Source organism: Mustelus asterias, chromosome 13, assembly GCF_964213995.1.
Source record: "Mustelus asterias chromosome 13, sMusAst1.hap1.1, whole genome shotgun sequence".
In the NCBI taxonomy this organism is placed as follows: domain Eukaryota; kingdom Metazoa; phylum Chordata; class Chondrichthyes; order Carcharhiniformes; family Triakidae; genus Mustelus; species Mustelus asterias.
Window position 1 is genome coordinate 67,646,039 of NC_135813.1, and position 13,727 is coordinate 67,659,765.

The following is a 13,727-nucleotide window of genomic DNA, read 5'->3' on the forward strand; positions in this document are numbered from 1 at the left end:
TCAAAGGAGTGGATGCAATCTGTGTTAACACTGCGGCTTTTAATGACTGGTTCAGAGCACCACTCGAAACACTCATTTTTACAAGTCGCGTGCATTTGGGGTGCTTAAGAGTGGAGAATGGCTGGATTCTCATCATGACCCTCTACCACTGGCTGCAAAATGGCTTGGATGCTACTGAATTATGGCCATTACCTTCTTTCCAAAGCACACAAGTGAATTTGTTCACTTAACTTCAAATAATAAAGGCATTAGTGGATATGGAAAGCCTTGGTGCATTGTGAAAAGAATAAAAGAAAGTAAGAGCAGCACCTCCTTCAATGCCTTTCACAACCACAGGATATTCTAAGGCACTTTTGAAGTGTAGATACTGTTCTAATGTAGCAAACACAGGAGTCAATTTGTACACAGTAAGCTTTTACTAGCAACAATAAAACAATGACCAGGAAATCTGTTTTTAATCAATGTTGGTTGAGGAATAAATATTAGCCAAGACATTAGGATGAATTCCCTATTCTGTTTCACGGTTGCTTGTGCTAAGGCACCTATCACTTCACCTGAGGGGGCAGTCAGGGCCTCACTTTAACGTCCCAACCGAGACCTCCAATAGCACAGCACTCCCACACTATGGCATTGATTCATCAAACTGGGCTATGTGCTCAAGCATCCGGAGTTGGGATTAAACCCATAACCTTCTGGTGGAAATGTTACAGATAAGTCAAAACTGACACTTAACTGGAGACATTTTTCTGTGAAAAAAGCCGATTATGTAACACAAAGCAATTACATTTGATCCTGACCATGTTGGGTATTTAACCTTGGAATACAATGCACTCGAACTAAAATGAATCCTAGTTCCCAGTATGTTTGAATGCACTACGTCATTTTTTGAGTTTAATTTTGTTTTTCTCCTTTAGTTTCTCCTTTCAGGGCAACACAGTGGCAAAGTGGGTAGCGTAGCTGCCTCACAGCGTCAGGGACTCTGGTTCAATTCCGGCCTTGGGTGACTGTCTGTGCGGAGTTTGCACGTTCATCCTGTTCTCCCCGTGTCTGCGTGCGTTTCCTCCGGGTGCTCTGGTTTCCTCCCACAATCCAAAGATGTGAAGGTTTGATGGATTGGCTACGTTAAATTGCCCCTTAGTGTCCCAACATACATAGGTTAGGGGGATTAGTGGGGTACACACATGGGGTTACAGGGATAGGGCCTGGGAAGATGCTCTGTTGGAGAGCCGGTGCAGACTCGATGGGCCGAATGGCTTCCTTCTGCACTGTAGGGATTCTGTTCTATATATTTTATACCCCCCTCCCCTCCCCTCACACCCCCAAAAACCTCATCATCCATTCTGGTTATGATATTGTGATGGTCCAATTAATTCCTCACAGCTATAGTCATCTGTTGACTGTAACAGTATGCAAGTATAGCAATCGGTGGCAAAGAAACACTAGAAAAGAGTGGCTATCTTCCTTTTGTAACAGTTAGCATGAGATAAGAACATAAGAACTAGGAGCAGGAGTGGCCTTCTGGCCCCTCGAGCCTGCTCCGCCATTCAATAAGATCATGGCTGATCTTTTCATGGACTCAGCTCCACGTATCCGCCATAACCCTTAATTCCATAACCCTTAACCCTTAATTAATGAGATGGTGGAATCACCCTCCCTGGATTTGCTCCAATGTCTTAAGAGGTAATATTTATCCCTTACTTGGGTGATAAACTCCACAGCACAGAAAGGTTACAGGTAAGATAGCCATGGATACTTTCTTTATCAATATAGTAAAATCAGTTAATGCCCCATTGACATCTCAATAGACATGACCAACCCAACTCATGCCCCTTTTGCTTTGATGTTATGGGGTGATCTTACCAGAATTTGGAAACCTGTCAGACTCAGTCAGAAAACTGGCATGTAACAGGCACGGTGGCACAGCGGTTAGCACTGCTGCCTCACAGCGTCATGGACCCAGGTTCGATTCCCAGCTTGGGTCGCTGCCTTTGATTTGATTTGATTTGATTTATTATTGTCACATGTATTAGTATACAGTGAAAAGTATTGTTTCTTGCACGCTATACAGACAAAACATACCGTTCATAGAGAAGGAAAGGAGAGGGTGCAGAATGTAGTGTTACAGTCATAGCTAGGGTGTAGAGAAAGATCAACTTAATGCAAGGTAAGTCCATTCAAACGTCTGACGGCAGCGGGGAAGAAGCTGTTCTTGAGTCGGTTGGTACGTGACCTCAGACTTTTGCATCTTTTTCCCAAAGAAAGAAGGTGGAAGAGAGAATGTCTGGGGTGCCTGGGGTCCTTAATTATGCTGGCTGCTTTGCCGAGGCAGCGGGAAGTGTAGACAGAGTCAATGGATGGGAGGCTGGCTTGCCTGATGGATTGGGCTACGTTCATGACCTTTTGTAGTTCCTTGCAGTCTTGGGCAGAGCAAGAGACATACCAAGCTGTCATACAACCAGAAAGAATGCTTTCTGTGGTGCATCTGTAAAAGTTGGTGAGAGTCGTAGCTGACATGCCAAATTTCCTTAATCTTCTGAGAAAGTAGAGGCGTTGGTGGACATTCTTAACTATAGCGTTGGCATGGGGGGACCAGGACAGGTTGTTGGTGATCTGAACACCTAAAAACTTGAAGCTCTCGACACTTTCTGCTTCGTCCCCGTTGATGTAGACAGGGGCACGTTCTTCTTTACACTTCCTGAAGTCGATGACAATCTCCTTCATTTTGTTGACATTGAGGGAGAGATTATTGTTGCCGCACCAGTTCATCAGATTCTCTATTTCATTCCTGTACTCTGTCTCGCCATTGTTTGAGATCCGACCCACTACGGTGGTGTCGTCAGCAAACTTGAAAATCAAATTGGAGGGAAATTTGGCCGCACAGTCATAGATGTATAAGGAGTATAGTAGGGGGCTGAGAACACAGCCTTGTGGGGCACCGGTGTTGAGGATGATCGTGGAAGAGGTGTTGTTGTCTATCCTTACTGATTGTGGTCTGTGAGTTAGGAAGTTCAGGATCCAGTCGCAGAGAGATGTGCCGAGACCTAGGCCACGGAGTTTGGAGATGAGTTTTGTGGGAATAATAGTGTTGAAGGTTGAGCTGTAGTCAATAAATAGGAGTCTGACACTGATGTCCTTGTTATCTGGGTGTTCCAGGGTTGAGTGCAGGGCCAGGGAAATGGCGTCTGCTGTGGATTTGTTGCGGCGGTAGGCAAACTGTAGTGGATCCAGGTAGTCAGGGAGGCTGGAATTGATTCAAGCCATGACTAACCTTTCAAGCACTTCATAATGATGGATGTCAGAGTCACCGGCCGATAGTCATTAAGGCACGTTGCTTGGTATTTCTTAGGTACCGGGATGACTGTCTGTGTGGAGTCTGCACATTCTCCCCGTGTCTGTGTGGGTTTCCTCCGGGTGCTCTGATTTCATCCCACAGTCCAAAGATGTGCGGGTTAGGTTGATTGGCCATGATAAATTGACCCTAGTGTCAAGGGGATTAGCAGGTAAATATGTGGAGTTACGGGAATAGGGCCTGGGTGGAATTGTGGTCATTTTAGACTCGATGGGCCGAGTAGCCTCCTTTTGCACTGTCAGGATTCTATGAACTCTTCAGTTGCACAGACCAGTTTTCTCTCCAGATTTTGAGCCTCTTAAAGAAAAAAATGAGTGGGCGTGGCTCACGGCATCACTCTTTCATGGGGGTGTGGGGGGAGGGGCTCCATGATCCGTAAAGCACCCAAGTAGAAGGGACCCTTCTCATGCCTGCAGTGAGGCCACCAGGGTTCACCAGGTAGTCTCTCCACATGGAACGCCAATCCTAACACGGCATCCCCACGCACCTTAAACCTATGTTGCCTTGTACTTGACTTTTCTACCCTAGGAAAAAACATGTGACTATCCACTTTGTCCATGCCACTCATAATCTTGTAAACCTCTACCAGGTCACCTCTCAACTTCAGTGAGAACAAACCGAGTTTATCCAAACTCTCCTCATAGCTAATACCCTCCAGACCACGCAACATCCTGGCAAACATCTTCTGTACCCTCTCCAAAGCATCCAATCCTTCTGGTAGAATTGTACACAATATTCCAAATGAGGCCTAACTAAGGTTCTGTACAGCTGCAACATGACCTGCCAATTTTATACTCAATGCCCCGACCGATGAAGACAAGCATGCCATATGCCTTCTTGACTACCTTACCCACCTGCGTTGCCACTTTCAGTGACCTGTGTACCTGTACACCTAGGTCCCTCTGCCAGTTGTTGATCAGTCTTCAGAAAGAAGCTTGAAGCATATCATAGCTTGTTTCTCACACATTCCCCCAAATGACCCGCTTTAGACCAGAACATTCAACCACAGTTATTTGTTAACACAGAATTTGTGAGGGAGAGTGACATACCCTCTACTTGTATAAGACCTTTGACCACTGCCTGTAATTTTTATTATTCAAATGAAAGACCATCGACCTGAAACGTTCATTTAATTTCTTGCTCATCAGATGCTGCCTGGCTTGCCCTCATTTTTATATTGCTTTCTCTCCTCTTCAAACACAGGACAGAATTTTATCAGCGTGGCAGTTACGCCAACGATGGGCCTGAAAGCTGGGGACACTGTTTTTTTCTGACGATCCGGTCACGAACAAGTTGCTGTGGGGGCCTCCATCCCATTGAGAGATGGGCGCCCACTTCTAAGGCCCATCAGAGGGCTGGAAGCTCAGCAGTGCCGTAATGTGCAGTGGCCAGTACTGGGACTGCACTTGGAAGAGACAAATTCCATGGAAAGATGTCTGCCACCCACTCAACCAGGAAAATGGAGTCTGGAGTTAGGGTTGGGGTTGGGGAGGCTGGTGTGGAGGTGGTTGGGGGGGTGGGGGGGGGGGTGATGGAAGGCAGCATGTCAGCATGTTGTTGCAGAGGTGGACATTGTTTTCATGGGGGTGTGGGGGGAGGGGCTCCATGATCCGTAAAGCACCCAAGTAGAAGGGACCCTTCTCATGCCTGCAGTGAGGCCACCAGGGTGTCTCTCCACATGGAACGCCAATCCTAACAGCAGTGTGGGTGTACCTACAACACATGGACTGCAGTGGTTCAAAACGGCAGCTCACCTTCTCCAGGGTATGAAGGGATGGAAAATAAATGCTGGCCTAGCCAGCGCCTCCTGCATCCCGTGAAGGGATTTAAAAAAAATAGATTTCCTCTAAATTTCTCTCAATTTGATTGTTGATATCTGGGGGTGGATCTTCCCGTCCCGCCTGCCATGGGAATCGTAGCGGGTGAGGGGCGGACCATGGAAAGGTCCGTTGATCTTGGGTCGGATTTTCTGGTTTCGGGGTGAGCGTGGCCGGAAAATCCCGCCCCTGGTGGCTGTCATGGAAACTGCTGCAGGACACTTCTTTGGGTCCTTCTGACCTCCAGGTCAAAGGTCATGAGTTCATCCTTTTGCTTAAAAAATGCTCTTGCTTCTGTTCTGTGTGGAACATGACCAGGTTAACTTCAGTTTGTACTGAAGACAGAACAGTTGTTCTCATAATGAATTTGTCAGGGACAATGTGAAGGAACAAGGTACATGAGAAAGATGATCTCATTAACCGAATATGCTGTTACATGGAGACCAAGGCTTTTTATAATTAGTGCTGTATCCGGCTTATTTCACTGACAATATATAGCAGCCATTAAAAAAATAATGTACACTGCGCATAAAAAGCTTTTAGAATGCAATCTTGAAAAGAACAGTCGCTATATTTTGTCAGTGTTATCCGGGGACAATTTGAATAACTCAGAAACTGGTTTTATAAAGTACATCGTTTCAAACAGCATTCTCCCTTCCAGTGCGATTGTATATCCGCCTTCAGAAGTTCGAATTGTGTTCAAATCTGTAAAGAAAGCAACTGTGGCTTACTCCTATTCCAAACCTTTGGTTTCAATTGCAAAAAGAAAGCAACATTACAGTGGTTAGCGCTGCTCCCTCACAGCACCAGGGACCCGGATTCAATTCCCGGCTTGGGTCACTGAGCGGAGTCTGCACATTCTCTCCCCGTGTCTGCGTGGGTTTCCTCCGGATGCTCCGGTTTCCTCCCACAGACCAAAGATGAGCGGGTTAGGTGGCCATGCTAAATTGCCCCTTAGTGTCAGCGGGATTAGCAAGGTAAATATGAAGGGTTACAGGCCTGGTTGGGATTGTTGTCAGTGCAGGTTTGATGGGCCGAATGGCCTCCTTCTGCATTGTATGATTCTATAATTCTATGAGAATGCTCGAAGGAGACATCAGACCCATCGCATTCTGACAAAAAAAAATTTGGGCCAAAATTTTACAGCCATTCCCGCCAGTGGGATTCTCTGTCCCACTGCAGTGAATGGAGATTTGGCTGAGAACCAAATTCTCCACCCCTCCTTCCAGGGGTGGCGGGGCGTGAATGGCCAGAAAATTCCGGCCTTGATGTGGAATCTTTACAAAAGTTTCTCTTCAAAGACGATGAAGGATCTGCCGTGTTTTTCCAGTATTTTCTGTATCTCTTGCCAGAATGCATTATCTTCCCTTTATCTCTTAGTATAATGATAGACTTTAATAACCTGTGTTACGTGACTTCACTTGTCTTCTCCCTCATGGGTTTATTTCACTTATGTCTGATATTATCATTGATAACAGTCAGCAATGCTGGTCGCTGGAGCTTGTTACAATAAAGCCTGAGTACCTTCTGTAGGTCGCAACAAATACAACAAGACATATTTTGTTCTGATGATATTATTAGGTTTCTTCCTGGACATTTGAAGAATGCAAAATGGAAATTAGTCCTGGTTTTAGACATTAAACTGAATTATCCGTCGACGGCGTGGGTTTCACCTTTCAGCTGAAGAGCTGCCAGGAGGCCCACTGCCTCTTTTTTGGAAGGCCCACTGGACCTTATTCCCATCAGGCAGATCCAGGGGCACCAGCGAGCCGTCCTCCAGAATCACGTCCCCACAGGTGAAGGCCGGCCTGCCGAGAGGCTGCCGGAAAATCAGAGGCCAGCAGCTCTTGTGGTCGACATCGCCAGCGAGGAGGGTGCGGCTTCTGTCAGAACGCCACCCCCTAGAATCCGAGGACACGGGAGAAAGTTAAATAATGGGGGTGGGTGGGGAGGAATTTCACAGGGCGGGAGCGTCACATGGTGAGGTGACATGGTGTTCAGTAACAAAGGTGGAGGGGTGGCCACTGAGAGCCCACCCCCTTGCCCCACAAAATAGTACAGATCCAGCCAACCCCTCTCCCCCACCACCCCCTCCAGCTAACATACAGTGTGTACAGTTTAACCAGCCATGCAGGCTACTTTTCGGTAGGTCCAAATGGAGCTGGGAAATTGCAGTGGAGGCTGGAAGAGACCATTAAGTGGTAATGTATTGGCCACTTTGGAGTCTGAAATGAAATTGGACAGGAAGGTCAACCATGGAGGTTCCTGCCCAGAACTTACATCCAATAGCGGCGGGAGGACATTGGGGTGTCGGTCCTAATGCCAACCCACCAAATCGTTAGGTCCTTCTGACTCTTTCTTTGCCTCTGACAGGGCGGAAGATTCCGCCCATTCTGTTGACCCTGTGGGGCAAAGTTCCAGCAATGTTATTTGAATGCAGCAATTACCGGTGCATACTAGAGCTTATTTTGAATTTTGGGATGAATGTTGAGACAAAGAAGCGTTAGCATTAACATTCTTCTGGTTTTATCAGATCAAATTCAAACCACTTTGCATAAACTCTTGATTTTATAACAGATGCAACAGGAAATACTGGTTTACTTTTTTTATTTTCTTTTTTTTTACTGCTCTTCTCATGAGGATGATACTTTCAAGACGTTGTGATAATAGGTTATCTTTTTGATATGGTTTCTGGCTTGTTGATGCAAGCTAGTTGGATTACACATTTTTAACATGGCTGGATGCATTTCTTCACAGTATCAGTGGTATGAATGCTTTTATTAGATGGTGAAAGTTTTTTCTCCCCATATTATCTGGGGACTGTGCTGAGTGAGTGGCTATGGAGGATACTTTATAAAATAAAATTCATGGGATGTGGGTGTTGCTGGCTGGGACAGCATTTATTGCCATCCCTCACTGCCCTTGAGGGACACTTAAGAGTCAACCACATTACCATGTGTCTGCAGTCACATGTAGGCCAGATGAGGAAAGGATGGAGATTTCCTTCCCTAAAGGACATTAGTGAACCAAATGGGTTTTATGACAATCAACAACGGTTTCATGGTCATCATTGGTATTTTAATTCCAGATATTTATTGAATTCAAATTTCACCATCTACCTTGGCCCCCAGAGCATTATCCTGGGTCCCTGGATTATTAGTCTAGTGACAGTACCACTATGCACTGCCTCCCCCTACATGGGGATTACAGACCTGGCATGGGGTGGCATGAGTGATTTGAGGGGTATTGGACGAGACATGGGCAATCTGAGGGAGCATGGAGTGGCATGGTGGGTGGGGAAGGTGAGACATGAGGACTTTAAACACTGTTCGGGATGGCAATACTATGCTAGGGAACAAAGGCAGGTCTTCTAACCAGTCTGCCTCTGCACCCAGACCCTTCACACAGTCCATCCCAGCTCACAAACTGCGAATCTGACCCCGGTGTGAAAGGACAGAAATGTCATAGAATCCCTACAATACAGAAGGGGGCCATTCGGCCCATCGAGTCTGCACCGACAACAATCCCACCCTATCCCCATAACCACACATATTTACCCTGCTAATCCCCCCAAAATTAGGATCAATTGAGCATGGCCAATCAACCTAACCCAAACATCTTTGGACTGTGGGAGGAAACCGGAGCATCCGGAGGAAACCCATGCAGACACGGGGAGAATGTGCAAACTCCACACAAACAGTGACCCAAGCTGGAGATCGAACCCGGGTCCTTGGCGCTGTAAGGCAGCAGTGCTAATCACTGTGCCACCATACCGCCCCAGGAATTCGAACCTTGGTCCCCAGCGAATGACCCTGGTCCCTGGATTACTCGTCCAGCGACAGTACCACTGTGCACTGCCTCCCCTACACGGGGGGTACAGAGCTGGCATGGGGTGGAAGGAAGTTTCACTTCCTGTGAAGTTACACAAGGGTTGGAAGAACAATTTGCAAACCACAAAAGTGTGCAGGCCAGGTTTTCTGTGGCCTGGAAGAAGGTATGATTCACAGAATTCAAAAGCAAACAAGTCATGCTGAACCTTTATAAAACACTGGTTCCGCCTCAGCTGGAGTATTATGTTCAATGCTGGGCCTCACACGTCAGGAAAAAAATCAAAGGTCTTAGAGAAGGGAATGGAATGAAGCACTTCAGTTCTGTGGAGAGACTGGGGAAACTGAGAGTGTACTCCTTAGAGCAGAAGCAGTTAAGAGGAGATTGATGGAGGTGTTCAAAAGCATGCGCTGTTTTGACACAATGAACAAGAAGTAATTGTTTCCAATGGCAGAAGGGTTTATAACCAGAGGGCACTATTTTACAGTGATTGGCTAAAGAACCAGAAGTGACTGAAGCAACCTTTTATGCAGTGAGCTGCTGTGATCTTGCTTGAAAGGGTGGAAGAACCAAATTCAACAGTAGCTTTCAAAAGGAAATTGAAGGGAAAGATTTGCAGAGCTTTCGGGAAAGAGAAGAGGAATGGCCATTGAAAGACTCTGCCTGTAGAGATTGTGGTGTCTGTCTCTTTAAGACAGCACAGTAGAAGAGGGTCACCTGGCTTGATGGACCAATGGGACCAGAGAGTGAATGATCACCCCAGAGGGTGGAGTCCTCTCCCAGGCAGAATCATCGCCAGCCATGTAGGTAGCATCATACAGACTGGAGCATGACTCCAAGGTAGCCTAGGACTGCAGTCACCTGTACATAGTCTCTCTTTATCAATAAATACTTTCTGTTTCTAACAAAGTCTGAAATCTCTTGACGATGCCTGAAGTGCCATGACATAACATTGTCAAATAAGCAGTGCAGAATCGATCGTGTGAATGACTTTCTTTTGCGCTGTATTATTCTCTGATGCTTTGAAACTCAGTATAGTATTTTCGTTTCATTAAAAAAATTATGTTGCCTCCCATCACCGCCCCCGCCCACCCCCTCCCCCCCACCCTCGATTTCAATGGATTGTTCCACAAATTAATGACATAGTATGAATGTCTAACCATGAAGTCATTCATGGGAATAGTTCTTATGAAAAAGTGGGCAGCAGCATCATTTTTTGGGCATTTCAATTTCAAGTATGAACTCAAGATCATACAGTTAAAGTTTTAAAGTTTATTTATCAGTGTCACCAGTAGGCTTACATTAACACTGCAATGAAGTTACTGTGAAAATCCCCTAGTGGCCACACTCCGGCGCCTGTTGGGGCACACTGAGGGAGAATTTGGCATGGCCAATGCCTCTAACCAGCACGTCTTTTAGACTGTGGGAGGAAACCAGAGCACCCGGAGGAAACCCACGCAGACACGGGGAGAACGTGCAGACTCTGCACAGACAGTGATCCAAGCCAGGAATTGAACCGGGTCCCTGGCACGGTGAGGCAGCAGTGCCAACCCAATTTGCCACTATGTGCATTTTGATGTGAGGGTTTGGGCAGCTTTCTCTTAGGCCATACTATTGGAGCTATTGGGTCAAATGATCATTTTAATGCATTTTGAAAAAGAGCCTGTGCATTTCCTTGCTATTTCAATGTATTAGAAACTGCTCTCATCACTTACTGTTCAGAGGAGCTACCAAACCTGCAAAAACCATGTTTAGACCAGCTTAAACCTAGATTGATGGATGTCTATTTAGTTCACTCAATAAATATACAGTCCTTGCATGCAAGGGAATTATTTGCCTTGCCCTCATAAATGACCTTGAAGCAATGTAATACTGAAGACATTTTATCATGGCTGTATATTGGAGAAGCATACTTGAATATATTGAGCTATGAAAATAGTAATAGACACGATACCGGATCTTAATAATTTGAGCTTTTTATGTCCATTGCTGTATAACCAGGAAAATTAAAGAATTTGAGCTGAAGTTATAGGTCCTAAAGAAGAATATTTTCAACCAAAGTCCTGTTTCTCTGAAGGAATTTTCAATATTAAGATGCTGATATTAAATATTTAAGAACTTCAAGTTCTCCAGGGAAAGCAGGCCAAAAAGTTCAACCAGACATGACTCTGATTTTTTTTGTCCATGATTACACAATGGATGAGGGTCCAGCAAAAGCCAAGAATATTGGAAACACTCAGCAGATCTGGCAGAATGCTTTGAGAAAGAACCAGAGTTAACAGCTTGGGTTTTGGCTACCAGAGTGGATAGAGATTTTGTTTCCCGATTCTTGTGAGATTTTACGGCTGCGTCGTTGTTCTCATATTCTCGCTGACTCAGTTGTGTTTGAAGATTTTACGTTCTCTTGCCCTCACCTGTAACATCCCTCACTCCCCAACCTATTTCCCCTTTATACCCTTCATGCCAATTGAATGTCAACTCATGCCCTCCATGCACCCCATATGGCCCCTCATGCTGTCCATGCCAAGTCAATGCTAATTCATGACATGACTATGCCCATTCACCCAGTAGTCACTTTGTATATAACCAATTATCCATATGTATAAAGAGGTTTGTCTGTGAGCCCAGACCAGGGAAAACATTAACCCAGCAGGGAGTTCTGTTTTGAAAAACAATGAATTGTTAACTTTTCTTGGTTGACATACTTAAGTGGTTAGAAGTTGTTCTTTTTTGTGATCTCTTTTGTCAATGTCTCAGTGTTCATCTGGACAAGATTAAGATATGTGAAATATTTGAAGCCTCTATTATTCATACTTTAATGCTCTGCTTGATAGACATTTTTATAGTGTTGTGGGACCAGCAAACATTCTTTTCAAAGGAAGAATTGTGAATCGATGTTTATTTTCTTGTCACCAGTTCCGCACTTGCCATTGTTAACATATGGCTCATTGGTTATGTACAAAATGCATTGTGGATAAATGGGTATGGAAAGGGCTTGGTATGGCAGTGAATTGGCATGAACAGTATGGGGGGCATGGCGACTTGTTGCTGGACATGAGCTGGCATTGAGTTGGCAATAAAAAGATGGGCGACCACAGGAAATGGCTGGGAGTATGTCTTGTCTTGGAAAGGGCTTGGGAGGCATGGCGGGGGCATGCTTAGACATGGGGACCCTGGGTAAAACCTTTTGAAAAGACCTTTCAAAAGGTTTTTGAATCCAGAATATGTTTCTTGACTCCTCACCTTGAATCATCCAAACAAGCTGAGAGAACCTCAAATCTAGGGTTGGCACGGTGGCACAGCGGTTAGCACTGCTGCCTCACAGAACCAGGGTTCAATTCCTGGCTGGGATGACTGTCTGTATGGAGTTTGCACATTTTCCCCATGTCTGCGTGGGTTTCCTTCGGGTGCTCCGGTTTCCTCCCACAGTCCAAAGAGGTACATTGGCAATGCTAACTTCTCCCTCAATGTATCTGAACAGGCATTGGAGCATGGCAACTTGGGGATTTTCACATTAACTTCATATGGATGGCACAGTAGTTAGCGCTGCTGCCTCACAGTGCCAGGGACCCGGGTTCAATTCCTGCCTCGGGTCACTGTCTGTGTGGAATTTGCACATTCTCCCCGTGACTGCATGAGTTTCCTCCGGGTGATCTGGTTTCCTCTCATTATGGATTGGCCATAATAAATTGCTCCATAATGTCAGGGGGATTAGCAGAGTAAATAAGTGGGATTACAGGGATAGGGCCTGAGTGGGATTATGGTTGGTGAAGACTCAATGGGCCAAATGGCCTCTTTCTGTACTGCAGGGATTCTATGATTCTATTGGACAATTGCAAGGCTGATACTCCTGCCCCCTGGGTTCCTTTAACCTGCCGCTCTCCCATCACACTGTGGTGAACCATCGTTGGTTCCCACTGTGGGATTGTTCTAATGTTGTTGTTGGGTTGTTCTAATGTTGTTGTTGGGCTAGGGTGGGATTGATACACTTGTGGTTGTTACTGTTGTGGCACATTCCAGTCGGGCTCCGCCTCCTGGGAGAGGTATAAGACCCCCTGCTCGGGCGGGACCTCTTCAGTCTGGGATAGAGTGTTAAAGTTCTGTTAGTTCCATTGTTCGTTAATAAAAGCCTTCTTTTACCGAAGCTTCGTGCCTCGTGTCCAATTGATGCGCATCACACACCTTCCGATTCCTGACCACAAATCAGATGACCCTATCCTGAATGGAGTGACTGGCTCCTGGTACAAAGCATTATTGTAACATTCCTCCTTCCTGATGTGTCGCGGATTCTGCAGCTCAGCCCCCAGTTCAATGACTCTGAGTCGAAGTTCCTCCAGCTACAAACACTTACTGCTGACATGGTTGCCCTGGGTCACACAAGCATCAGAGCTCCCACATGCTGTAACCTTAGTGCATCATCTGTCCCACTATCATTAATGTGTTTTAATTAAATACTTAATTACGTTATGTACTTATTGTGCTGCTATTTTATATATTTTAGTCATGCTACCACCAATTGTATACTATTTTGAACATTCAGAATAGGGTAGACCTTAACCATTTATCAGATACCCAGAATGATTACAGAACTAAGGTTGAAGTTATGACAAATTGGTTTGCATTCCCTTGAGTTTAGAGGACTGAACGATGATCAAAATGAGGCATTTAAGATGATTAAAGAAACAGACAGGGTGAATTAGCAATCTGCTCAAGGCACCATGATACAGTAGGGG